Below are 7,500 nucleotides of genomic sequence, written 5' to 3' on the forward strand. Positions count from 1 at the left end.
CATACATCACCCCATGCATGAATCTGTTGTGTGATGCCAGACAAAGATGGCTTGTCTCAATTGAAATTAGCATAAATTTCCTCTTTCTATGATAATCGGTCTAAATAACCAAAGGCGATCGTGTAAACTCAAGTAGGAAAAATCTGAATTTTCAAGGACCTGTATAATGAAGAAAGAGAAAAAAGGTTTATAAAGAAGAATAAAGTTTTTTTTTATGACTTATCGATCATGAAATAGAAAAGGAACTTGAGAAAAATTTGCGTATAGCTTTTATTAATAGCTTTTGTTCTCTTCCCTAAAATAATATCGAAAATGCTCTCTACAAAAGACAAGTGATGCTCGATGCTACCAATTTTTGTTCTTGTTTAAACTTTTTTTTTTTTTTAACCGTTTTTGGGAGGGAGAGGGCTGGAGCTATTTATCTAGGACCTTTTTATACAAAAAGTTAGGAATTTAAAATATCTGATAACAGCGGTAACAGCGACATCAACAAAAACAATTAAAAAATTTACTCAAATTTGTCTTGTCCCAAGCATTTTATGTGTTAACCTCCCTTATCTCAGCTGAAATCATGAGGAAATATTTGAGCTCGGAATTGAATTCCTAAATTCCTGTTATCAGATAGGCAAAAATCCGCAAATGAAGGCAGTATTAGTTTTCCTCCATTTTCCCTGGGCTGGTTAAGTTACGCGGAACCTATAATTTCTCTTTTTTTTTTTCTTTTTTTTTTTTTTACACGACAGAACACCAAAAGTAGAGTTAGAAGGAAAAAAGGATCTAGCAACTGTTTCCTCATAGACTCCTGTCCTTAAAAAGACCGTAAAAAATGAAATAGAGGCAATGCATAATTCAAGGCACGAATAAAATTTATTGGATGTCTTACCACCTTGATGTACTACAAGCCTGCTGCTTAATGTTCCTACATGATTTTAAAAACCTAAATGCTGTAATGTTTCAGTGATGGCTAAAAGGTTCCAAGGATTCTGTTATCGATTATAAAACGACGATGTAATGCCACTTTCTGAGTGGCCTTGAGTTGTTTTCCTTCATCGGAAGCAGTATTGCTATGGTTGTCAGCGTTTAACTTCCCGAACTGATTATTTCATAAACGCTTAAGTAAAAACCAGGCAAATCATAATTTACCCTTCGTTAAGTGTAAGATGAAAAGTTCAGGATGAAGACTATAACACACACGACGCTTCGCAAAGGAAATCTTACAAGTTTCACCACAATATTCTGTATTTCTAGTCTTGCATTTCCTTGATTGTTAATTCCATATTATACACATGCACGTACTTACTTCCTTTTTAAGGCGCCAATGAAACACATTTAACGAAAGATGAGTCGTAATCGATAGAAAATAAGTCCACAGGAGCTTTACTCGAACAGTTTGGCCTCTACGTAATTGCAAAAAATAGGACGATTTAATTTATCGCCTTCCTAGATAAAGTACTCTCTACGTCGTTGAAAACGCGAATGAGACCTGTCGACAATTAAAAGACAACTATTTGATAACAACTCAAATGGTAAACAGGGCCTTAAGAGCGACGCTGAATAAGTTCCCTGAAAAATGCAAGCCTCTTTAACTTAGGCAAAACCCCATCTCTTGAAGCTTTTTTTGAAACAATTTCACTCTTCTTTACTGGAACTTTTTCTTGAATTTATGTTCAGTTCTTCGCCTCAGATACAAAACAAATAGGTAACGACTGTTAAAAAAGTTCGTCCATGCATAAGTTCTAAAGATTGTTTGACAGTTTTCAAATTAAACCATCCGTGCATTAAGACTAATACAATTGCATATCTAAACAATAGAGACTTAATGACTAGAAATGTGAATCACAAAAATTTTCCGACGTTTTATTTCTTTAATAATAATTAAGTTCGAAATTACTGAGCTGTTTTTCAGTGGTATATCACACCTAACGAGAACTTAAACAATTTCAAGTGTAACTTGAATTCAAAATTCGAGCAACTTCCGGCGAAGAATTAGACAAGCTGGAAAAATATAGGAGATAATTTATTAATTAATTTTATTAACAGCTTCTGGTATCTGTCTTGTCTGTCATCTTAAACAAAACATTTACTATGTTAAACATTGGGGGAAAATGTATTGTTTATTCTGGTAAAAGTGCGCTTAAAATATGTTTTAAATCTCCTACGGAGTGCGTGAAGCCGGCTAAATGTTTCATCGTGCACAAATTGTCGGGATGATTTTATCATAAGGACGGAAAACGTTGTGCTTTTTGTCTAACTTGTGGTGACAAAGCCGTAGGAAGAAAAATGAACGATTTTACAAGAATAGCAACTTTTCAAATAATTTCGAGCCATTATTACGTGTTGATTTAACGTTGCGTGAGACAAGACAGACGACAATTCAATAAACTATGAGTAATATGAAAAGGACGTAAGCAAATTTCAAGATAGAGTGTATGGCGAAAAAAAATAGTCATATTTGCAGCTCCATAAATTTATTTGAATTACAATGTCGACGACTCATTAAAAACTGTCATGTTAAAAATATTTATCAACAAATTTTAAGTATTTGGCATATCAGCGTAAATTTACATCGCATTTTGTTTAATCTGTTTGTCCTAATTGTCAACTTAAATTTGTATTGTAGCTCTGAAGCCCTTGAGGTTTGAGCAGATCGTTTGTATTGCGTTTTCTTGACGTCCGTGAATTATGGTCATCGTGGCTTTCGCGCAAGGTGGAGCTGTATAAATATTCATAGTAAATTCCGACACGAATCGTCAGTATTTGCTCAAAGACTTCCTCGAGGCCAGAGCAAGTTTTCAAACTAAAATTACGTGACAGGTTGATGAAAGTCCTTTTTAAATTAGAGAACTAACTTTCAAAACCGCAAACAAGTGCAACATTTCCTAAAGCAAAAAGGAAAAAACTCAAGTGAAATCCTATCGTTATAATTTAACGTTGAGGCGCTTTGAAAATACTAGACAAAATTAAAAACAGGTAATTAAGTGTTAACAACTGAGTTGAAAATGTAAATTGGCCACCGTAAAGAGTAAAAAAGCTGACGTTTCGAGTGTTAGCCCTTCTTCGCCTCAGCTTCTTAAAGCGATGAAGAAAATCACACCTTCGTTGGATGCCACGCCTAAGGTAAAAGACAAAAGGAACAAATAAAAAGTGATAACAAACACGCCCTGCCAAAACCTCGAAAAACTTGCTTTTAGCAGTATTTCATTCTAAAAACATTTCTAGAATTCAGTTTTGACAGTTTTTAGAAAATACTTGTACGAGCAAGATCTGCTTTTCCTTTTTTAAAAGTAGAACGGTCACTCCAACTTCAAGCAGTCTCAAAGTACTTAAATGAAGGAATCCTCTTCTTAGGTAGACTTGTTGGTTCCAGAAAGTCAGCACCTCATTAGAAAACAGCTGTGCGCCAGCGCCTGCTCTCTGCGAAAATTTGGAGAAGCTGTTGACAGCTCCTTACTTTTAACAAAGATTGTTAAAATCCGCTGTAAAACTCTGGTAGTTTTTAATGAGAGAGACTTACTTTTAAGCAGGACCTGCTTTTTTTGTAAATGATAAATAAAAAAACTCGCACCTTCTTCATTGTGAGACTTGTGGGAGAAAAAAATATCACATCCTCATCTTGCGACGCGTTTGATTGAAAACGAAAATAACTCAAATACATGCTCTCGCAAAAACTAGAAATCATTGCTTTGATCAGTATATCTTGTATCATCAACATAGTTACACGAATTCGGCGCTTTTGCAAAGAAGGATCCTCGTGTTAGGTGAACATGCTCGTTCTAAAAATGATGAATGTCTCGTTTGAAAACAGCTGTGCGCCAGAAACAAGGTCTTCGATGAATGTCAGACAACTCGCCCCCTAGACAATTGGCCTCAGATGATAAGTCCCCAGTCTCTGGACGATTAGCCCCCCGTCTTTGGACGATTAGCCCCCAGTCCCTGGACGATTAGCCCCCAGTCTTAGTTTATGTAAAGGAGAAATTACGTTCATTTGTTGGTCATTGACTTTTATGAGTTTGTGGCTCCTAAAGGAGCCCTTTTTTTGTGAATGTCTATCTATATTAACATTTACTCAATTTAAATTACATGGGTTGTACGAGGTGAGCGCAGGCCTCCAGAAGCTCCTTTGAATTCCTTAGGCCGTCTTCGTATTGACTCCAGAGGTCGAAGAGTCTGCATGGTCCGGTAGCTTGACCGCTGATGTCTCTTCAGCTTTTTGTCTGAAACCAGACGGATCTGCATGCTGACCAGTGTAGCTTCCCGGTGAAGTACCTGGATCAGGATTTACAGGGGCAGCTGTGATCGTCCTTTGGCGCGCCGGTTCAGTCCATTGCGCCAACCCTCTAGTAGTTTCCTCTGAGTCCAAATCAGCGTCAGGATTGGCAGATGCTGAGATTTCACTTAAATTTTCACTGAGAGCGGTGTTTTCAGCCTGAGGGAAGTCACAGGTTAAGCAGCGCCAGTCGATAGACGCACCGGTTTTAACAGCGTTGCGGTAATCTGCCTGCGACACGCCCGATTGACATTAACAAGTAGTCGCCAATAAGTTAAAGTTTCGAAGTTTCGTCTCTGGTTTCTTTCCTTTCCTATTTAAACAAGACGACGGAGAAACATTCGTAAAGTATGTTAACAGAAAGAATACAGTTCATTTTTGTAGAGTATATAAACAGAAAGAACACAGCCCACTTTATAATTCGATACGCACGGCAGAGAAACGTTCATAACAAGCAAACAACAAGATAGCAAGAACGTAGATTACTGTATAATTTAACACGCATGGCAGAGAAATGTTCGTAAAAAGCAGATAACAAGAACATTGTTTATTTCATAATATATGATAGGGAAACGTTCATAAAAAGTAAAGGGCAAGAACATAGTTTATTTCAAGGTTGGTGGGTTGGGGGCTAATAGTCCAGAGACTGGGGGCTAATCGTCCAGATACTGGGGGCTAATCGTCCAGAGACTGGGGGCTAGTCGTCTGGGGCTAATTGTCCAGGGGGCGAGTTGTCCGGATACCTCTTCAATCGCCTCGAGGCTCTCCACAGAAAACCGTCACTTTCGATTGTATTTAACATCAGTAGCAAGACCAAAAAATATATTTGTACGTTGAAAAAACTGACTGGTAAAAACCAGGCGACTTGACTTACATATAGAGAGAGGTGGTTTAAATGAGTCACTGCAATACGGATTATTAAGTTAAAAATATATCTGCCTCTTCGCCTCGAACAGGGCTGTTAAAACTAAATGCTTGGGGAAGAGCTCTCCATGTTGGTTACTTCACATGTTCCAATGTAAGTTTTGGTTGAGAAAGATTGTTTTGTGATACTGATTAATTAATCTCTCAATATATTATTGATTAACTTTTTATACGACCAAAGGTTGAAATCTGTCCAATTTTCCCCCCTACGACTAATTTTTAACCCAATGTCGGTCAACGGTAAGTCCTAGGAGTTTCTAACTATCTACCTGCTCGATATTTGAGTTGCCAAGATGAAGATTTAATGAACTATCGGCGATCTTATTTGTAAGGCGTTTCCCGGTCACTAAGAGACATTTCGTCTCGGCGGCGTTCGTGACCATCTTGTTGGCAGCCGACCACTGTGAAAGGTCATCTAGGTCTTGTTGAAGGGCTGATGTGATGCCAAGAAGTCCATCTGTCACGTCGGATGAAAAAAACGGTAGAACGCTGAGTTACTAAGGGTAGGTCGTTGTTGAACAGGAGAAACATAATGGAGCCCAGTATGCTCCCTTGTGGTACTCCAGCCGTTACAGTTCATGAGGGGGAGCGACATCCGTCAATGAGTACGTACTGTTTGTGTTCACTCAGATTGTTGCGTAGGAAGTCTAGTTCATGGCCATATATCCCAGAGACATTCAGTTTCGTTAGAAGGAGATCATGGTCTATGGAGTCAAATGCTTTCTTGTGGTCAATAAATACTTGTTCCGTTGCTCTGTTTTTGTCTAAGTCAAGGAGCAGCTGGTCGATTAGTCGAATGTGGGCAATCTCGGTGGAGTGAAATTTGCAGAAACCGTACTGGAGGTGATGAAGTAATGCATTTTCCTCAAGGAAGTCGTACAAGTGGTCACAAGTATGCTTCTCAAATAGCTAAGAAAGTATGTTGCTAGTGCATTTAGAGTATCGATCGACTGCAGATACGTAAGAGGCACATCATTGACAAACATTTCGACTGTACAAATGTTGATGATAGTTACTTATTTTATCCCCAAATTTCTTTACGGATGGTCTTCGAAACATTCAGGGCCAAGCTTAGGGCAGGTATTCTGGAAAGAAAAATTGATCATCCATCGAGAAGATTGATTTATTACTGCCCTCTTGATTTTGTAGTGGGTACCTTTTCAATTCGACACAGAAGGGGATTCACTCTTCATGAAACCCGTTATGTGAGAGTCCTATGCTCCACCTTAGAATGTCATTTTTGTCATTGTCTTGTGCCCACATTGATACGAACAATTTTTTCCGGATGGAGGCTGCAAAAGATCTCTTATTGAGAACGAAGTTTATGGAGCTTAAATCCAAAGTTCTGGCAAAATTAAATAAAGAACGATATGTTATAGTCATGAAGTGAGAAAGCCAGTCAGAATGATGTAGCTTAATCAATGCGTTAGATACTAGGTGAGTCGAATTGAGGCTGAATTAAGAAACAAAAAGAGCTGTGCCTTGTTAATGCAGCTGAGATTTTTACTTAAGTTGTAACGATATGATTCAGGTGCTGTGAGTGTTCCCAACTCCAGACCTAGTTGAACTCGATTAAGAAGTCATCTGGTCAAACTGACTGAAGTCCCTTTCAATTTAGCTAAACAAAGTCCGATACATTTTTTCAACCTGGTTTTTCCAGTACAATACCAGGACTCAAAGAGAATTGACCCTTTGCTTTGTCTACCAACATAAAGTTACTTTGATATGTTGTTTTGATTACAAGAGACAATGCCTGGTGCAATGGAATTTAATTACTAAAATGATGATAGAAGTTGGTCGTTAATTCGATATGTGTATCTATGATATCATGTTGAATCACAGCTATTTTGCTATTAGGAAATATGTACAACAAGCAGCGTATCAAGAATTATGCTCGACATGATTTGGCTCTCCTCTTTTAGGGTAATTAACAGAGATGTGATATGCATTCCTGGAAAAGAGTACTGATTTATTTCATTCCTTCACAACATTTTAAGGTCTTCCTATACAGGTACTTCTTTTAGAGATTAAACTAGGCCGGCAGGTGTCGTTAATGTCGATTAATGATTTCTCTATAGACGAGAATAATGAGAAAGAGAAGGGAAGAGAGGGAGAGGGAGGGGAGGTGGGAGAGAGAGCGAGACTTCAAACATACCATATCCTTCTCGCTGCCGTTCACCACTTAAAGTGGTAGAGTACAATCGACTTCTTCTTCATCTGAATTTGACGTTCCTTTTAAGATTTGTTACTCGGCAATGGAGCAATTCTCGATGAAGTAAATGTAGGAATCATCTACTACATAACAGTTT

At 38.1% G+C, this 7,500-nt stretch overlaps 1 long non-coding RNA gene across 2 annotated transcripts in view; it reads left to right on the forward strand.

The window, feature by feature from the left end:
* LOC149045846 (uncharacterized) overlaps positions 1–7,500 on the forward strand; it is a 60,230-nt gene that overhangs the window by 34,139 nt on the left and 18,591 nt on the right. Inside the window, exon 1 of one of the 2 annotated variants that reach the window (XR_016186843.1) lies at positions 5,210–5,285. The exons of the other annotated variant lie outside the window; for it this stretch is intronic. This is a non-coding gene — a long non-coding RNA (uncharacterized LOC149045846). Of the gene's footprint in view, positions 1–5,209; positions 5,286–7,500 lie in introns of those variants that run through there. 2 annotated transcript variants of the gene reach the window in all.

This window comes from Pocillopora damicornis, chromosome 5, assembly GCF_964200805.1.
Source record: "Pocillopora damicornis chromosome 5, jaPocDami1.2, whole genome shotgun sequence".
Classification (NCBI taxonomy): Eukaryota; Metazoa; Cnidaria; class Anthozoa; order Scleractinia; family Pocilloporidae; genus Pocillopora; species Pocillopora damicornis.